Genomic DNA, 20599 nt, shown 5'->3' with positions numbered 1-20599 from the left:
GATGCCCCTGAGCGGGTGTTAGCGTTGTACTTCCTCGGCCCGTCGAGGCGGCTGCTGGCCCCGCACTACACATTTGATATTAGCCAAAAGGCCGAGAAGCGATAGCGTTATTAACTTTCTAATTAGTCTCCGACGCGCAACACAACACGAGCAAAACGGTGGCCACAAGGCGAGCCCAAACATTGGCAGCCGGCACTCGCCCCGCGGCGGCCTTCGCCACGTGTCGAGCTTCACCGCAGGGCACGCGGTCACTCGTTTGTATGTTCTCTGTACATTCAACGCGCAGGCGACCGCTAGCGATTAGCAAAAAAGCTTGTCGCAAGCAGAAATGCGCTCGCTCAACGAGTACAGTTACGCACGATTGCGGAAAGACGCGGCGCGTCCCAAGATACGGCAGCGAGCCGCACCACGCATTTCTCGCTAGTAAACACACGGCAAAAGCAAAAAAAGAAACAGAAAAACACACCATACATAAATAATGATCACACACCACCATAGTACAAAGCAAACACTTACGCACATGCAAACGCAGAGATTGGGACGCGGGCAAACCACTAAGTGAAAACAGGCTCGCAGCGCGACAGCTGCTTATATAGACGAGCGGCCTGCAGTGTCGCCGGGTGTTAGCACTCGCGTTGCAAGGAAACGACGATGGAAGATGTAGACGAGTGGCCTGCATTGTCGCCGGGTGTTAGCAGTCGCGTTGCAACGAAACGACGATGGCAGACGCGGCTCGAACAACTCGGTCGCGGCGGAAGCAAAAGTGCAGAGATCCGACTTACAGAGATCCGACTTACCACTTGTACAAATGACGGGTGCGCGCACCACTGCTTGTGCAGAGGAGAGCGACTTCAATGCCAAAATCAACGAAACAATTATGCAGTTAACTCCTCCAGCATTTGCGTTTCTTGCTTGGTCTGTGGAACGCGCGAGCGCTGGCGGGTACGTGTTTGCGTATCGAGAACATGAGACGCAGCGCACGTCCCCTGAGACGGTAGCACTGCAATGTCTTCTTGGCTCAGTGTTGTGTTTACTTTGCGCGCTGCTAGGAGGCTTCAGAGTACGCGCGCACGCTTTCCTCGGTGCCTAGCTGACCCTGATTGCAATGAAAAAAAAAACAAAAAAAAACACGAAAAACACTGAGAGACACGGCGGGACGTAGCATAGTTACATTACATTAGCGGGTGTAGCCAGCGGCAAGCAGATTTTCTTGATCACGATAAAGTTGAGCTGAAAGCGCTTCGTTTACAGTGTAAAACTTAAAATGAAGGGCGGCGTAAACGAAGCGATTAACTCGGGCAGTTGTGCAAGCATTGGCGCTTTCTGCATGACCTGTAAACCCCGCGCGCGCGTTGGACCTCCCCCCCCCCTTGTGTGCGTTTGTGTGTGTGTGTTTGTGTGAGAGAGAGAGAGAGACATCGTTTTCGCGTATAGGACTTAGCACAGCATTTTGTCAAGACACGACTGCGGCCGTCGTGTAGTGTTTACTGAGGTTTCTTTTGGTACTTTGCGCGCTGCTAGGAGGCTCCAGAATACACGCACACACTTGTTTTGGACGCCACTGTACTGTTCTGTTTATTGGCTCGAAAAAAAAAGAGAATGGCACTTCAAAAACACCGCGGCACACGAAAGTAGCAGCAGAACATTACATTACAGTGCGGATAGGCTGCAGAAACCTACTGCCTATCATGCAAGAAACTTGAACTCAGCGCTTGAAGAAGACATGAAATCCAATGCATAGCGTTCAATGCATTTCCCTAAAGTGCTCGTTTTCTCATTTTGGGTTTGTTTACAGGCCCCCCGAAGGGGGTCTCGGGCCGAACCCGGCATCAGTGCAACGCTGGGACAACCCGCGGAGCCGGAGGAGCAAGCCCCTTCACGACGCCAAGTGGCAAAAATTAGTTTATTATCTTGAGTCCAAATAGGACTCGTATCAGATATTAAGCTGATAAGAACAGATACTGAAAGGACAACTTTATTTACTACGTGAACACTTTACATATATGGGCTTCAAGCCACCCTTGACTCAAGGGAATGTCCCAAAGAAAACACTTATGTATCATGAACTAACACCACCGCGTGTCTGATTCAATCCTCGGCAAAACACAGATAAGAGAACAAATCACGGGGGTTTCAACAAGGGTTTCTTCACGGGGCTGTGCCACTTACACTGACACGACAACTGCTTTGCCTGGACTGTAATCAATCACTTACAGCAATAAGATACCATCCTACTCAATACTACAAACACACTCAATGTGGCAAGTCACATACATATAATGCCACTACCGGTAGCTCCGGGGGCACGACCAACGCAGAACTACACGAGGTTGTCAGGAATATGAAGACGGGTTCGGCACCGGGGCCGGATGGGCTACCGACAGAGGTTTTTAAAAAGTGTTGGATAGAGATAGGCGACACACTGGTCCAGGTAATCAATAACATCTTAGTGACTAAGAAGGTACCGGCATCATTCAAGCAAGGGCGTTCCCCCATCGTCACCTTACAAGAGATCTATTGTGTCCAGCACATGGGAGGCAAGAATTACCAAGTAACAGTGAATTCACGACAAGCCGTTACAACGCTCATGCAGTTAAGAACATCCGACTAGGAAACCAAGTCGTGCCCCTGATCCCCGTTGGCCCACCAAAAACCAGTGTATCCTGCTTGTTCCTGCCTTCAAGCGTAACAGACGAGACCCTCATTCGAGCTCTCCTGCCCCACGGAAGCGTCACCGAAATTCGTCACGGCACCTTCAAAGGCCAGCCGACCGTCCTTACTGGTGTACGCAACATAACCATTAGGATGAAAGACGAGAACCCAGTGCCCAACTACCTTCGTGTCGGAGGCCACCGTGTGGTCTTCGACTACCCGGGTATTAATCGAGTGTGCCGCCGGTGCAGGGAGGAGAGGCACATTAGCGCGGACTGTACTGCAGTCCTGTGCGAGAGATGCGGTATATATGGACATCAAACGCCCTGCGAACTGCCTTTCCGGCGCTGTGGGCAGGCGCATGCCACTACGAGCTGCGACACACCACGGCTCTACAGCTCGGTAGCAGGCGGATCACAGGCTACGCACGCTTCGTCCGAGACGGCAGACATCAGTCACAACGAGTTTCCCCCCCTACACGAAGACCAACTGACGAAGACGGGACCGAGTGATGCTAAAGGTGACTCTCCCAGCGCGCCCTCGCAGCAGCCCACGGCCAACAACGACAGCATCTCAGTCCCAGCTGTAGGTGCTGCCAACAGTCAAAACAAGCCCCTCGAGGCATCACCTCAGCCCGAAAAAGAAAAAGACAAACAGTCAGATACCACGGAACCCAAGGAAGTAACCAACCCAAGAGCAGACGGAAAGGCTCCCAACTCACCCGAGTGGCCTCACTGGGAGGGAGTCGATAAAGAACTCCACCTTAGTGAAGACTCAGATATGGAAGCAACGGCAACCTGCGAAACAAAGCGAACACGGTCAAGCGACGACACGTTGGCAGAAGCAACAAAGAAGAAGAAAAAGGCACAGAGGTCCCCGAGGAAGAGCTCGCCTCATCATGGAGTTAAAGTGTAGGCAAACTGAACAAGCGGTGTGTGGTGTGTGCAGTGCCGACTGTTTGGGTGCGGGAGTATTGTGCGCGTGTGCGTGGAGTGCTGTGGCTTCACCAAGGAGGCCCACCACATGTACGGACCAAAGTCAGAACTTCAGCCGCCAGCAAAGAGAGCCTGAACTGGTGCGGTGTTACGGGAACCTGCCAAACTCAACCGTGATAGTGCCCTCGGACTCACTACCTCCCGCACCGCTGCGAACTAAAGACCCCAGCCGGAAGCGACAGCACGTGAGCCAGCGCCTTCCCCTGTTATTTTACGTAACAAAGTGTATCTTAGAACAGAGCCTACTTGAGCAGATCATATGGGGTGCCCCCCCGGATGAGACTCTTTTTTGTGCATTGTCGATTGTCAGAGTACCCGTGAGTGGTGTTGTATCCGAGTTTCACTGGGATTGTTGGGGATTGAACCGAGTGTCATGTACACATGCTAGCTGGGTATGTCTGTCGGTGCCCCTTACACTGACACGACAACTTCTTTGCCTGGACTGTAATCAATCACTTACAGCAATAAGATACCATCCTACTCAATACTCCACCTTAGTGAAGACTCAGATATGGAAGCAACGGCAACCAGCGAAACAAAGCGAACACGGTCAAGCGACGACACGTTGGCAGAAGCAACAAAGAAGAAGAAAAAGGCACAGAGGTCCCCGAGGAAGAGCTCGCCTCATCATGGAGTTAAAGCGTAGGCAAACTGAACAAGCGGTATGTGGTGTGTGCAGTGCCGACTGTTTGGGTGCGGGAGTATTGTGCGCGTGTGCGTGGAGGTTGCATTTTTCACTAAACGAAAAAGTGTATCTTATCAAGTGTATACTAGTTCCAAAGTTCTTGTACGCTGCCCGGATGATGCCCCCGCAGGGCCAGACGACACAGAGACTCACAAGGGCAGTCTTTGGGTTTTTCTGGGAGGATGGTACGGAAAGACTAGCTAGGGATGCAGTTAGATTTCCGAGCCGTCTGGGGGGCATAGATATCCCGCGTTTTGAGACAATGGGGAAGCTCCTGGCGTTGAGAACACTGTTAAGCATCATGGAAGACGTGGATGCCCCTGAGCGGGTGTTAGCGTTGTACTTCCTCGGCCCGTCGAGGCGGCTGCTGGCCCCGCACTACACATTTGATATTAGCCAAAAGGCCGAGAAGCGATAGCGTTATTAACTTTCTAATTAGTCTCCGACGCGCAACACAACACGAGCAAAACGGTGGCCACAAGGCGAGCCCAAACATTGGCAGCCGGCACTCGCCCCGCGGCGGCCTTCGCCACGTGTCGAGCTTCACCGCAGGGCACGCGGTCACTCGTTTGTATGTTCTCTGTACATTCAACGCGCAGGCGACCGCTAGCGATTAGCAAAAAAGCTTGTCGCAAGCAGAAATGCGCTCGCTCAACGAGTACAGTTACGCACGATTGCGGAAAGACGCGGCGCGTCCCAAGATACGGCAGCGAGCCGCACCACGCATTTCTCGCTAGTAAACACACGGCAAAAGCAAAAAAAGAAACAGAAAAACACACCATACATAAATAATGATCACACACCACCATAGTACAAAGCAAACACTTACGCACATGCAAACGCAGAGATTGGGACGCGGGCAAACCACTAAGTGAAAACAGGCTCGCAGCGCGACAGCTGCTTATGTAGACGAGCGGCCTGCAGTGTCGCCGGGTGTTAGCACTCGCGTTGCAAGGAAACGACGATGGAAGATGTAGACGAGTGGCCTGCATTGTCGCCGGGTGTTAGCAGTCGCGTTGCAACGAAATGACGATGGCAGACGCGGCTCGAACAACTCGGTCGCGGCGGAAGCAAAAGTGCACAGTCAGGGAGCGCGTTTCTTCTAGTTGCATGGCGCGATTGGGGCAGCCGTTGCAGAGATCCGACTTACGCGTCCGCCAACACACTGCGGGGGAACGACTGGCGCGGGCTGGACGCCGAAGGACGGCTGCAGAGCGGTGCGCTTCACCCTGTCGCCATCTGCCGGAGGCGCGGCACAACTCTTTTCGGCGCTTTGAAAATGCCTCGCGCGCCACTTGTACACATGACGGGTGCGCGCACCACTGCTTGTGCAGAGGAGAGCGACTTCAATGCCAAAATCAACGAAACAATTATGCAGTTAACTCCTCCAGCATTTGCGTTTCTTGCTTGGTCTGTGGAACGCGCGAGCGCTGGCGGGTACGTGTTTGCGTATCGAGAACATGAGACGCAGCGCACGTCCCCTGAGACGGTAGCACTGCAATGTCTTCTTGGCTCAGTGTTGTGTTTACTTTGCGCGCTGCTAGGAGGCTTCAGAGTACGCGCGCACGCTTTCCTCGGTGCCTAGCTGACCCTGATTGCAATGAAAAAAAAAACAAAAAAAAACACGAAAAACACTGAGAGACACGGCGGGACGTAGCATAGTTACATTACATTAGCGGGTGTAGCCAGCGGCAAGCAGATTTTCTTGATCACGATAAAGTTGAGCTGAAAGCGCTTCGTTTACAGTGTAAAACTTAAAATGAAGGGCGGCGTAAACGAAGCGATTAACTCGGGCAGTCCCATGAAACACAAGTTGTCTTGAAGACGTCTTGAAACAGCCTGAAACAGCTACAATCGTCTACCTCTACGTGAAGACATCTTGCAAACGTTTACCGCTAGCAGTTTCGAGAAGTTTACTTGTAAACGTGTAAAAGATGTCTTGCTGAGAACAACACAAGCATATGCTACACCAAGAGGTTTTAAAAACGTCGCTTGAGGGAGGTTTATCTGGAGACATGGTAAAGAAGTGTTACCCGAGCCTATTTGTTTGTTACGCGTCTTGAAACTTTGAAAACCACTCATGATAAATTTACTAGAAATGCTTTCCTTGACATTTGTGCTTAAATACGTCTGAACACGCCCCATCTCAAAACAAAATTAAACACACACATGCTCTACACTTCTATAGTAAAAAATCCCGACATCCATTCAGCAAGAAATCACCTCCATTTTTTATCTCTACTATGCTTTTTTAAAAACATCCAAGCCAGATTCTTTTTGTGATCCATTTTACCCGGCGTGGATCTTCAAATCTGCCGATTCAATGAAATCACTGCGGCTATTTTTTAGGTTTAGGCCTCGATTGTTGTAAATATTGTGCTGCTAAAACCACATTACTTTTATTTGCGCTATCTCTGGTCCTCCTCGCAATTCATGAATTGCACCGTATGCGGTACTGTGAGGGCTGGGCGTGGAGGCTGGGGCATTCAGGTGGCATGGCGAGGCGAATGGGAGTTATTTAAAGGAACGCATTTATTTGAACATTATACAACACGATTGACCACACCGGAGGCGGGCACAAATGAAGCACAAACAAGCAAGCATGTCCCAGACCTCGAATGGGCCTGGAGCTGCGTGGCGTGATGGCACTGAAGGTGATGCTAGTGATCCCCCAATGACTACAGCACATGTGGCTGGCTGCTCGCACCCCGCCCCACCAGTTTGGTTGACCACGTCTCGTGGACAGTAATATCCGCACATTGTCCACAACAGGCACAACACTCATACACGCGGGGGAAACACTGCCGCACGCTTCACTCGTGCACCAAGTCATCTAGGTGGCTAGACAGCCAACAAGCGCATTGTACCGTTTAAGCTGTGGCTGTACTGACTGCAGAGGTGAGTCTACACTGTCCTGCTTCCTTGCACTGGCAGTTTCATGCACACTGAAGCATGGTAAGGGCCTTAGCCTTGGCTTCGAGGTTCGTGAAAGGCGTGCCAGTTGTCCTTGGACAGGAGGTTGCCGACACCCTCTCAAACAGTCTCATGGAGCTGCATGTGGCACACAGTATGCCACAATTGCTACGCAGGAAGTCCTTGCTCGTCTTGTAGCCAAATGCTGAATGGTCGGTGCTGCTGCAAAAACTTTCAGGCATGGGCTTTTGTCCAGCTGAAGTACATCGATGCCACTCACGAAGTGGTCAGCCAGGTGCGGCACAAGTTGTCCTTAATCTCTTATGGTACCACAGATGGCTCGAGTTGGGCGTTGGCTGCTGCACAGCTCGCGCCTGGTTGGCGCTGTTGACGGGCTTGGAACCTGTAGGTGGCTGGCTCACGAGCGTTCTTCCCTTTTTCTGTCCATGGACAAAGTTTTCGGCATGCTGGGCTTGCTGTTGGCTGGGCTGAAAGTAGTTGGCAGGTGGTTCACCAACGGTATGACCTCTTTCTGGCTGTTGAAGCAATTCTGTATGTGCTTGACTTCCTTTGTGAGAATTGGCCTGACAGAACTTGGTTTCGCCACCCACCCGTGTCAAGCATACGGCATCCGGGAGGCTCAGAAGGAAGCGGAGGGGCCACAGACGCCGTACTGTTTGAATGGAAGCTCGTAGCCTTTACTCGTTTTGAATTCGCACAGAAGCTGTAGAGTTAGCGGCTGCTTGGCTGCGATGAGCAAGGCACGGATGATGGCTTTGATTGTAGCTCATTACATTCCCCTTAAAAGCCATGGTTCATTAGGGCCCCCGAGTTTTCAGGAACTGCTTGCCTTCTCCATCGTACCGGTATGAGCGCCGACTGTAGGGCAACACGCTAGCAGGTAAACACGGAGCTTCCTATCAATGATATGGTCAAGATCATCGCTGTGGCAAGCAAAAACAGCTCTGTGTTCGGCCAATGTACCTTTTATAACTGCGTGCTGGCTGGGAGTGGGCTGGCTGCGAAGCGGGACGATGGAATATTGGGATGATGGCGCGCGAACACCGCGTCGGATGCGACGGTGTCATGCGACAGGGGCACTTCGTGAGGGCAATGTTTGGGCTACTAACACTTGCCATGGCGGCTGCTCTGGCAAAGGCAACGGATCATGTTGCAGGCAGTCTTTGGCACTGTGTCTGGCAAGGTTAAGTACCGTGGCTGGGTCTAGCGTCAAAGGCACCGCGGCGGACGAGGCAGAAGCCTTCGGTTCAACCGGGGGGCTAGCTTCATGCTGCTGCCGAATGTCGGCTTCCAGTCGCCGAATTATCTCTTCTTTGAAACCGGCTGTGTCCAGCTGTCGCCGTGCCAATTCTTTCCGTATGAGGTCGATGAATAGGCGCGACATTGTCACTGAGACGAGCCGCTCCCACACAATGCCCGGCATGATATGCCGCCGAGCCGGATACACGCAGGCGGTCACACACAAAACACAATCTTGCTGGAGCGTCCGCCAGCAAGAGAGCGCAGACGCGCACAAGGAGGCAAGCGAGTGAACGGTGCAAAACGCTTGGGCGAGGAAGACAAAATGGCGCACTGGTCCAACGGCGAAGGCCGGCTTAGTTACAGCGTTGGCGTACTTGCGTGGCTGCGTGGTTGCACATAGGCTCGGGCATCGACTGCGCAAGATGTGAGGGCTGGCGTGAAGGCTGGAGCATTGAAGAGGCATGGCGAGGCGAATCGGACTGCAATGTTTTGTGCAACTGTGGAGTTGAACCTGGTTGAACCACGCGCACTAACGAGCGCGTCCCAGACCTCGCTTGGGCTGGAGCTGCGCTGCGTCGGCGTAATAGCACTAAAGGTGGCGCTAGTGATTAGCTAGTGATTATGGCCTAGGCTGGCGTTCACAATTCACACATCAAGCAGCATCTTCCGGAGCTAAAAAAATGAACAGCTATGCACCCAACTGGGAACATTTGGGATAGCGAAAGTTATTTTCTACCAAAAAGGCTCGCTAGCGTTCAGCGAAGCAGACGACCCTATTCCACCTTTCTGGAAAATAACTCGTTGCTTCCTTGCTCCACACTGTGCCGAAGATAGGCAGAGTGCCCGATAACGCATGGGCAAAGTACCGAAGACTTAAAGAAGCATTTTGACAGGCGAAACTCCAATTGATTCAATCCAAAATTGTAGAACCGAACCGCTGCAAACTTCAAAAAGCGCGCGCTGAGTGCTCACTCAAAAAAAAAGATAAAAAGCCGTTAAACATTGTAATAAAAGAGTAATTTGTTGGATTTAAAAAAAAACTTGGCTTATAAAACGTTTTTTGCTTTTTATTAAGCGAAAATATTTTACTTTTTAGTTTATGCATTTGTGGTAGTAGCTTTCAGCACCACCAGGGCACCAGGGGTTCCTCTGTCGCTTCAATTCAAATTTCAAACATAACAACCGTTGGTCGCGTTTGTCGTTCCTAAAAGTTGCTCTTGCGTTTGTAAGGTTGTTTGCGCACAAAAAAAATGCTTTTGAGAGAGTAAATAGGTAAATGGTGTTTTAAATGCATCTCCAAAATACCTTGCTCAAGCCTTTGTATGCGTGAAGACTGCCACGGTTCCCCAAGCGTCCGGAAACGACTCGGCACGAACAAAGGTGAGTAGCTACTAGCGTGATAAGTAGTAGCAGAGTTTCTTGCGGTCGTCGTTAATGAGCTATCACTGCACAGTACCGTAGTTTGGCGAATTCTGTGCGCAGCACACGCCGGTGCCCAGCATCACAATTTGTGAAGAAGTACACGCTTTGGCTTGCAAACTTTTGGCATTACCTTTCTCGTTAAAGAAAACTGTTGAAATGGTACAAGCAGTACAACGAATGCACAGGCTATCAGCCGAGCTCGCGCTGAGCCTTTATGGACTAGTGATGCACAAAACTTTCATAAATTTCGGTGATGTCACAGCACAACGATGGAGTGCAATGTAAATACCCTATTAAGGCAAAATGGGGGGGGGGAGCAACTGTACTTTTTTTTATAGTTGGCGCCTTTCATGCTGTAACCCCGTTTTTCTTGTTTTTCGCTCACATTCTCAGATTATATATGACGCACTGGCCGAGAAGAAATAATAGTAAAAGAAAGCGTCTGAGAACACGTTGAGAGGACAGAGTTGTAGTTTCTTCCAGGCTCCACTCATTGTCTGTTGTCACTGCTACCAAGATGACACTAACAAAAAAAAAAGCAAGAAGTTTGCAGTAAGTCCGCATGTACGCAATGTTTCTCACAGATTCCGGAAAATAGCCAGTAGATAACGCATGTGACTACAGAGACTGAATCAGAAATCGTTTGTAAGGTCCCTTTGATGTGATAAAATCCTACATAGGTCAGTGCGTTTAAGAGCACAGTTTAGCGTATGGACATTACAAATACTAGACAATTGTTGCGCATTATGGTGCGTCCGCAAACTAAAACTCAACAATACAATAATCCTACTCATAACTCCAAAGAAAACAATGGAAATGACGGAGGAATATTCGTTATTCTGAACACAAATTGTTGGAGTTAATACACCATCTGTTTCCAAAAACCCGTATGAAATGCATGTCGTGCGATTTTGTAATCTGGACCAAAAATAAAGCTGGAGTGGGGCCAATTTAAGACAATTTGCATTGCCACTGACCGTTACCATATCTCCATGCTGCATTTATTGTTGATGTGATCAGTTGTCTTCAGATATTCATGATGGGCATATTTAGTAAATTTCTGTCTGAGCTAAAAATGAAGCTAATAGACTGCACATTTGCCTTACTACTTGTTCCATTTTAGTTGTCTCCTGTCACATAAAACAGTATGACAAAAGGAGAATGGCATATTATCTAGCTGCAAACGTTTGTTTATGGAGAAAGTTTGCAATGGTATTGCTAGTGTCTGACATATTTTAGTTTTCTTCTGCTAACTCACATTTGAGTTATGAGTAGTACCAGACCTTCCCAAAATATTGTGTGCATGTTCAAGGCACTGCCCTAGAGTTTTATTCATTCCAAGCCTTTCACTGTAGCAGGTTTGAGATTTTTGAATAAGATAAGCTCATTCACAGGCAAAGGCCGGTGAATGAGCTTTTGACTTCTTTTTTGTCCTTGTGCAGTAGGATATTTTCATGTTAGAGTAGTAAAACCCCTCTGCATCCTTGTTTACCTCGAGATAAGTTTTGCTTACCTTAAGTTTCAAACTGCTTTAATTCTCAGTGCTTTAGTTGTGTACACCTTATTATCTCGCATTTTTGCCGGCATCTGGTCGGTGCGTTCAGGGCGCCTTTTCAAGCCCTGGATGTCAACAAAGCTACCAAGGAGGTGTCGCTGATCAACCTGTCCATGTGTGAGTAGGCCAAGCCGCGCTTGCACAGGGTCAATTAGGACGTTTCTCATTTACAGAAGGTAACCACTTTTTGTGTATAGCTGATGTTGCAATTGGAATTTTCCTTGCAGACCCATGATGTGTTTACAGTGCAATTAACTGGTTATGCTGGGTGCATCAGGTTTTGGCAGGATGTGGTATGCACTTTGTGTGCACTAAATGAGAGAGAAGCTGTGCAATTTGTGCTCACTGCCCTTCATGTTACCGCTTTGCATAGAGCTGCCCTTGTGTCTAGTTTTCTTGTCTTCAGGTTTCACCTAGGAATATTTATAACTACGTTCATTGGGTTGTCCTAGGTTGTTATATGTACTCTAGAGTGGCTTAAAGGGGCGTCAAAATGATGTTAGGGCAGGAGATGACAAAGGCTTCAATTTCAGCGTCGTACCTGGGAGATCAAGTGGTTGCTGTTTAGCCAGCTGCAGGGCAATTCGACGGGCTTGCAAACCTCAGAGCTTTGTCACTTGTGGCTTAGCAATGTTTATCACACCGTTATATCCTATTTCCTAAGGTAAATGCGTGTTTTCCCCTTCCGAACTGCTATTTGCACCTATTGGTCCAGTAATCATAAAATGTCCCAGGTGGTGGCCTCTGGATGGGAGGGCCCTGGTTGGTCTCCTGCTCTGGTGGCCGAGGTGCAACTGGAAATCCTGGGCAAGCGCAGCAAACAACAGACGGCCCCACTGTGGGCAGCTCAGCTGGCCTGGGCCATCGTCCGAGATGACCTGAAGGGCCACACCCTGGCCTATTCGGGCGGCTCTGTGCGGCAGCGACAGGGCTCGGCCTCAGCAGGCGCCATGCTAGGGGAGGTCACCCGGCAGGCGCTGCTGTAGTGTGCTGTATCCTCAGCCACAGACGAGCTGGTGGGTGTCAGCCTGGACCTGACCCCAGTGCTGTGCCCTGCAATGCTACTCCCGGGTTGCCCTGCTGCGCATACGGAGGGCGACTTGTGCTCACTCGTGGTGCATGGAGTGCTGTATCGGGGCGCCTGGCTGCGGCCGCAGTGGGAGCCCAGACACAGGGAGCTCAAGGGCAACGAACCAGTGATGTGATATCTGCGCCGAACCGTGCCGAAAGGTAAATCCTGCTACATCCTTCTTCATTTCAAGCAATCTGCGCCAATCTTGTGCCGAAGCTTCGTTTCGCCAGGTTTCCGCAATGTGTTGGCTCTGGTGGGAGGAGTCCTTTACGCCACGGGCGTTGAAGGCATCTTTTACGTAAAATGAAGTGGAAGGAAGTTTTTACATAAAATGTGCTGAGTGCCTTCTGCACGACTGCCTTTCATTTTGCAGAGCCTGCGCTTCTTAAGCCCACAGCTGAGGAAAGAAAAGTCCTCTAGAGCTCATTTTAGGGTGCTGCAAGTGATCTAACCGATGAATTGACTTTGATGGATGAATACATGCTCGTCCAGCTTGAACATGTTGATCAGATCCGTCTACACGAATTAACGAGTATTGGCAGCAGAGTTTTGAGAAGAAGGAGGCTAAGAACAAAACCAAATTCCCTCTCTTGGCTTGGCTAGTGAAGGCATTGCTGTGCATTCCACATAGAAAAGCGGTTGGGGAAATGGGCTTCAATAAGAACTGCCAGCACCTTAATGAAAGGGCTCAGTGTGCGATACAAACTGTTCATGGCATCAGGCACATTGTTTCGTTCTTCAAGCGCTTTGACGGAGATGCAAGTCACTTCAATGTGACACCAGAGGTTTTGAGAGCAGTACAAACATCGAGCAAAGACTGCCAAGAGCGCATTGTGGCTGAAAAGCTCAGGCAGCTAAGCAGTGGTGTCTTGACCCAGCCAAGGCTGGTCCTAGTCATGATGCCCGAGACAGGCTCCAGCAAGAAGTGGAGACCACAAAAATAACATGGTGGCGAATACGGAGCATCTAATTAGCCTCGACATAAAGTCCAAGAGCTGCAGGTGTGTCGAAAGTGGGCAGTCTCTTTTACCTGAGGGTAAAGCTAGAATGGTGGCAGCACTGGACAAAATGGCACAAAAAACAACTTTGGACCTGTCACGATAGTTCTACTTTCATGCATATTTAACCAGAGAAACGTGGGTTTAGCGCAAGTGTCTGTTTTGTTTCGTTACATTTTCAGCTTACGTAAATAAGCTCAAAGGTGTTTTCAGGGAATCTTGTCATATTGTGTTTTATTGCCATGTAGTCGTTTTAGCTTCAGGATGTTGTTTTCGTGTACATCAAACTGTCTACTAAGTGACTGTGTTTCGTTCATTCTGGTTTCATGAAACGTTCTGTAGCCTACCGAATTGAATGCTACCCCGATAGTCGTTTTTTAAATGAAAGCCAAGTTCCTTCATGATCTGTTGGCTCATGTGGTGTATGTACACATCGCATGAACTCTTTTGGTGCTTGTCCTGAGGCATTTCATAGTCACTGTTAAAAGACGTCTGTGCGGCAGAAACTCGTCTGTACCGAAGGCATTTTACTTGTTTAAACATTTCTGTGTGCCCAGGATGCTGCTTTTGGGGCTCCTCTTAGTTGTTTTCCTCCCCTTCCAGCAGCTCTCAGCCGTCCTGTGCCCCATGTGGGTTCCAAGCAGAGAAACACCACCTGGAGGTGGCTGACAGCCCTGCCTGCTGGCCATGGAGAGTGGCCAGATTTAACAACAGGGAGGCGAGCTGCTGGCCTCACGGCGGAATCTTCGGCTGCTGGACCAGCTGCTGTTGCTGCCGGGCTGTGCCAGGGAGCAGGACAAAGTCCACAAGGTCCTGGGCTCCTACCTGGATGCCTCAGGAGTCATCCCCATGCCTCGCCTCCCAGCCCGGTTGATTTGGAACAACATTGAGGAACTGAGGGTTTGTTTGATTGTTATCTTCTCTTGTGCATGTGTGTGTGCGTCTTTTTTAATACCCCTTTTTAAGCGTCACTGAAGTGATTTGTAAATATTGCAGGAATACTAGTGCGAATTGTAGTCTGGAGTCTCTAGGCCATATTTTCACCACTCGCGGCATTTACGTGAATTTATTCGGTAGAAATAATCAATTAAAAAATGCGGCCTTCCTCCGCATCCTTCTTGCTGATTTCCTGACATTTTGTGTGACATCAAAACAAGATGGTTTGGCTGCACTACTGTGCAGCTCGCCGACCCTCCGACAGAGTCAGTCGGTCCAGCGTATAGTCTTCTGGCCGCCAGCGGGTTGTCTTAATTTGTTTGCTCAGTTGAAACTAAGCCATGACCTGTTTGTGCCTGGAAATATCTGCCTTTAGTTTGTTAGTTTGTAGACTGTATTCTGTTTTAACTCACTCCACACATGCGACGCTCCGCTGACTGGTATGCTAGTGAAAAAAATCAAAGGCCAATTGAAGGTGGGAGAAGCTTTATCAAAGTTAATAAATGTACAAAAAAGAAAACTGCACATAAAACAAGGACACAAGAGAAGACAAATAGACACATAGGGTGCAGACTAGCAAGTGATTTTTTATTTTAGTGAAAAACACATCATGAAGGAAACTGCGGTAACCTAGGGCACAGAACAAAGGTAAACAACCAAAACCACAGCCAAAAGACTGAGCGCAACACGGGGGGCAAAGAACCCTACACTAGGCATGTGCAATCGCTTCGCACATAAACAAACAAGGTGAGTGCCGGGGTAGTCCAAGGACACTAAAAATCACCCCCAAGAGTCCCGTTATGATACGCGATCTCGGTGCTTAGTAGGGACACTGACGGTGAACTGACGCAATCTTCGCCTTGATTTTCAGAATCGCGTACGCTTCAAAAATCTCCTTGCTGCACGCACTCCTGTAACGCTTTGTCACTTTGCATGCTTTGAGGCGTGGCGCACAGCCTTTGCAGTCTTTACAGTTGGTGGCCAGGTTGCTGCCGGTAAAAGTGCGGAGGCTGTCGGCGTGTACCCTCAGTAAATCATTAATGCATCGGCCCATTTGGCCAATGTACGATCACCCACAAGACAAGGGTGTTTCGTAGACGACGCAGCTTGACAGTTAAAAAAGCAAGGCTAAAACGGGGGCTAGTTGGTTATACATCTTCTTAAACCGCGCTGTTCTAAAACTTAGACAAGGGAAGAGCACACAAGGACGGGGCAAAGCGCGAGTCCCGTCCTTGTGTGCTCTTCCCTTGTCTAAGTTTTAAAACCGCGTGGTTCAAGAAGAGTTAACAAAGCGCTTCTCGTGTCTTTTCCGGCACCCCGCATGTCTATTTTCTTCAGAGTTTACACGCTTACACAACTTGTGTAGCTTGTTAGGTGCCGAAAAAACAACACGAACCCCCACCTTTTCCTTAGCTTTCTTGATCCTGTACCCAACATTGTGGACGTAAGATAAAACGGCCATCTTGTCGCCCTTGTCCCGTTCGCACCTCGTCTTCTTGGGGCGTGACTCGACAAGAAGCTTCTTGCCAACTGCCAAGATAAGGTCGCAAGGAAACCCTGCTTCCTTCAGTCGCTCCACCTGTGAACAGAAACTTGCCTCAGCTTGGTGTGTGCACGAGCGCTGCAGCGCATTCCCAAGAGCTGACGTGAAGTGAAGCAGTCCTTTTTGGATCGAGGGGAATAGATCCAACACACATGGTCACAGTTCACCTTGGGCTCCATATCCAAAAACTGCATCAATCCCCCGACCGGTGCTTCTATTGTTTACGAAAAGACATTGAGGGTGGAGCGAAAGAGTTCAAAACACTTCTTCAACTTGATGTGTAGTGCCCTCTGGATTGAGCTGCTACAGCACTAGGAAGTCGTCAACGAAGCGGAAAATCTTAATGACGTTAGTGCGGAGCAACGGAAGCAACTGATGAAGTTGTTGAAACGTGCGAGTACGAGGTCACTGAATATTGGGGCAAGACACGACCCTATACATACGCCGTCCTTAGGAACATAGGAACGACTGCACACCCCTTGAATTGGCTCAGCTGGTTGGGCCGCTGGCACCGTCGCAGAGTCACAACCGCCGGTTGTGCCGAATCTTTCATACGGAGGCCCGAAGGATTTGGCACAACCGGCGGTTGTGACTCTGCGACGGTGCCAGCGGCCCAACCAGAGCTGAGCCAATTCAAGGGGTGCGCAGTCGTTCCTATGTTCCTAAAGACAGCGTACGTATAGGGTCGTGTCTTGCCCCAATATTCAGTGACCTCGTACTCGCACGTTTCGACAACTTCGTCAGTTGCTTCCGTTGCTCTGCACTAACGTCATTAAGATTTTCCACTTCGTTGACGACTTCCTAGTGCTGTAGCAGCTCAATTCAGAGGGCACTACACATCAAGTTGAAGAAGTGTTTTGAACTCTTTCGTTCCACCCTCAATGTCTTTTCGTAAACAATAGAAGCACCGGTCGGGGGATTGATGCAGTTTTTGGATATGGAGCCCAAGGTGAACTGTGACCATGTGTGTTGGATCTATTCCCCTCATTCCAAAAAGGACTGCTTCACTTCACGTCAGCTCTCGGGAATGCGCTGCAACGCTCGTGCACACACCAAGCTGAGGCGAGTTTCTGTTCACAGGTGGAGCGACTGAAGGAAGCAGGGTTTCCTTGCGACCTTATCTTGGCAGTTGGCGAGAAGCTTCTTGTCGAGTCACGCACCAAGAAGACGACGTGTGAACGGGGCAAGGGCGACAAGATGGCCGTTTTACCTTATGTTCATAATGTTGGGCCCAGGATCAAGAAAGCTAGGGAAAAGGTGGGGGTTAGTGTTGTTTTTTCGGCACCTAACAAGCTACACAAGTTGTGTAAGCATGTAAACACCGAAGAAAATAGACATGCGGGGTGCTGGAAAAGACATGAGAAGTGCTTTTTTAACTTTCAAGCATGCGTCGTCTACAAAACCCCCTTGTCCAGTGGATGATCACACCATTGGCTAAACGGGCCGATGCATTAATGATCGACTGAGGGTACACGCCGACAGCCTCCGCACTTTTACTGGCAGCAACCTGGCCACCCACTGTAAAGAACTGCAAAGGCTGTGCACCACGCCTCGAAGCACGCGAATTTACAAAGCATTACAGGGGTGCGCGCAGGAGGGAGATTTTTGCAGTACGCGATTCTGAAAAAAAGGCGAAGATTGCGTTTCGTGACTGGACTTTTGGGTGTGATTTGGTTGTTCATCTTAGTCCTGTGCCCTAGGTTATCGCACATGTGTAGATCACAGTTTCCTTCATGATGTGTTTTTCACTCAAATAAAAAATCGCTTGCTAGTCTGCGCCCTGTGTGTCTAGTCGTCTTCTCTCGTGTCCTCGTTTTAATCGCAGTTTTCTTTTTCGGAATGTACCAACTATCCCAAGCTTGCATTCTATTCTACTTAATATAGGTACTAAGAAAATAAGGTCAACTGAAACTTGCCATACAGGGAAAAATCAGGGTGCATGAAGCGCTTTTTTGTGCTGGGTGAACTAGCACAGCAGTCACCAGCATGATCACACATCTATGAACGCTTTTCTGCTAAAGGAATGCAGTCACTAAAGGTGAGGTATTTGTGAAAATTTGAGGGATGCTTACTGCAGAAGCGCTATTCAAGAAATAGTCGTCCGGGCTGCTTGGAATGCTGAACCTAGATAAAAATGTGAACTGGGTATACATTATATACATTATACTTATGCCCTTGCCGACACTGGCTTATGGCGGAGTGATCTGGAGCACTAGGTATATTGTTATGCAATTCGCAAGCTCAAATCCCATAGCACTAAGTGGTTTATTTGTTTTTGGGCGGTATTTTCTATACTAAATTCACAATTTTGGCGCTGTTTCTGTAAATCTGGCAAAACTTTGTCGTTTCTGTAAACCTAGCAAAACTTAAGGGTGTGCAAATTATGCGAGTAAATACGGCATTTTACAGAACCGAAACAAACTGGTTTGAATTCTAATCTTGGACATTGTCCAATTACGTAGTAACTTGTTTGAACGTCACTGCTTTAGTTGCTGTGGCTGCCTAAGACGCGCATGGCAGTTTTTCCCCTTTCAGGCCTCATAAAATAAATACCGCCTTATCGACAGGATAAATGATGAAAAGTGTGTTTATTTGAGCCATTATACGCAGTTCAAGCCAAAAAGACAGGAGCTTGACAAATTCACTTCGGTGTCCTTTTAATACCCTACAACCCGCCGTCAGTGGCTAAGACGTTCAGCTGAGCCTGAGGTCGCAGGTTCGCTTCTCAATTGTGGCGGCCGCTTTTCTGATGGAGGTCGAAAGCAAAAACGCCCTTGTGCTCGAGATCCCGTGCAGGTGGTCAAAATGTTAATCTGGGGCCCTCCACTATGGCGCACCTCATCGCCTGTGTAGCGTCGGCGCGTAAAACATAATACCCCCTTGTGCCTTTGTCTTCTCTCTATCTGCCTGTCATGCCCTCCCCCACTCCCCACACGAGTGGACATACTGGTGTCCATGCCTAGGTGTGACAATTTACAGCTGCTGGTGCACATTCCTTTCTGCCTTCCTGGAAATTCATTCATTTTGGTAAAGGATAAAAATTACTGCGACCTTAATTCTTATACTTGCTTTCTGGCACCTATACCCATCAATAATACAGTCGAACCCCACTACAACGAACTCCGCTTCAACGAAATTTCTGTTTCGACGAAAAATTTCCAATTCCCCATCAGTTAGCCAGAGAAGTCAGTGCAACACAGTCCTCGCCCCAACGAACCATTTGTCTAGCTTGCTTTCGCATCAACGAAATTTAATAAGTAGCTGTCTGTCTGATGCCTTTCACTGCTCACTACTGGTACACATTGTAAGTGACACAGTGCCTTGTGTTCTACCCAGGCATCCTGCTGGCACGGGCAACACGGCTGGAGGCAAGAAGCAAGGACACTCAGCTTCATGGGAACAAGCCAGACTGCTGATGACTGCCACATGAAGCTATCATCCCTGTTTACAAGTATATAGCGGGTTGACGGTTACCTTTTTTTGTGAGAGCTTTCTCCTGTAATTCCTTCTACTTTAATGCATATACCAAATGTTGCACTACAAATAAAGCTTGGTTTTCAAAAGATTACAGGTTGATTTATCATTTTGTACACAGGACACAAAACATGTGAAATGAGACCTAGCTGGCATGAAGCAACTCTATTCTTGTGAGTTTATGCGAATACCCCCTATTTATGTTGTGCTAACATCACCTTCAGTTGTGCTGCCCGCTTGATGCTTTCTCTGTTCACACAGGCCGGTTGTGGATGTTGCTGCCAGCTGTCAACAATTAACACACCCTGTGGTTGCTTCCAGAACACTCGGCAATGACCAGCCCTTCTCCGATTAAGTATCTTTTAAACTGCGTGCCAGTTTAAGCAAAGATATTTATTCGGAGAACAGCGGGCAGTCGAGTCGGTGTTCCAAAAGCAGCTGCTGGGTGCGTCAGTTGTGGGGACAGCTCGTAGCGATATTTCAGGCTAGCCTGTGTGTACAGAGAAAGAATTTAGTGGGTGCCACGAAGGAGCCCCTGAGTAAACGCGGATAACGTAATTCCTGATACCTCTTGAAAAGGTCTTAAAACTCCTTGAAAAGAAGTTGTATAGACGTCAACAAGAAGGTGCTGAGACATCCTACAAGAAGTCCTGTAGATGTCTTGCAAGCACCCAGATAGACGGCTATAAGCGTCGCGTTAGCACAGCTACAAGACTTCTTCAGGACGGCTTTTATAAATAACTTCTTCGCCAAGATGTCTCTAAGCAGTTCGAATCGTCTTGTGTAGATGTCTTTTAGATTTACAATAGCCCTTTTTGCGTTTCATTGGGTTGTGCAAGCATTGGCGCTTTCTGCATGACCTGTAAACCCCGCGCGCGCGTTGGACCTCCCCCCCCCCCTTGTGTGTGTTTGTGTGTGTGTGTTTGTGTGAGAGAGAGAGAGAGACATCGTTTTCGCGTATAGGACTTAGCACAGCATTTTGTCAAGACACGACTGCGGCCGTCGTGTAGTGTTTACTGAGGTTTCTTTTGGTACTTTGCGCGCTGCTAGGAGGCTCCAGAATACACGCACACACTTGTTTTGGACGCCAC

The 20599-nt window shown here is 48.9% G+C and overlaps 1 long non-coding RNA gene and 1 pseudogene across 1 annotated transcript; one reads left to right on the top strand and one right to left on the bottom strand.

Moving 5' to 3' along the window:
• Positions 1-1807: 1807 nt before the first annotated feature.
• Positions 1808-1977, bottom strand: LOC144150341 (U2 spliceosomal RNA; annotated as a pseudogene).
• A 7069-nt stretch (positions 1978-9046) lies between these two features.
• On the top strand, positions 9047-20322 carry LOC144148794 (uncharacterized). Its single transcript, XR_013318062.1, has 5 exons — positions 9047-9888; positions 11535-11602; positions 12220-12715; positions 14159-14455; positions 19371-20322. It is a non-coding gene; the product is annotated as an uncharacterized LOC144148794 (long non-coding RNA).
• Positions 20323-20599: the final 277 nt, after the last annotated feature.

Source organism: Haemaphysalis longicornis, unplaced genomic scaffold (genome assembly GCF_048455015.1).
Source record: "Haemaphysalis longicornis isolate Haplotype H1 unplaced genomic scaffold, Haemaphysalis longicornis Haplotype H1 scaffold_8, whole genome shotgun sequence".
NCBI classification, from domain to species: domain Eukaryota; kingdom Metazoa; phylum Arthropoda; class Arachnida; order Ixodida; family Ixodidae; genus Haemaphysalis; species Haemaphysalis longicornis.
Note: the sequence above shows the minus strand (reverse complement) of the source record. Positions and strands in the feature narration are given on the sequence as shown.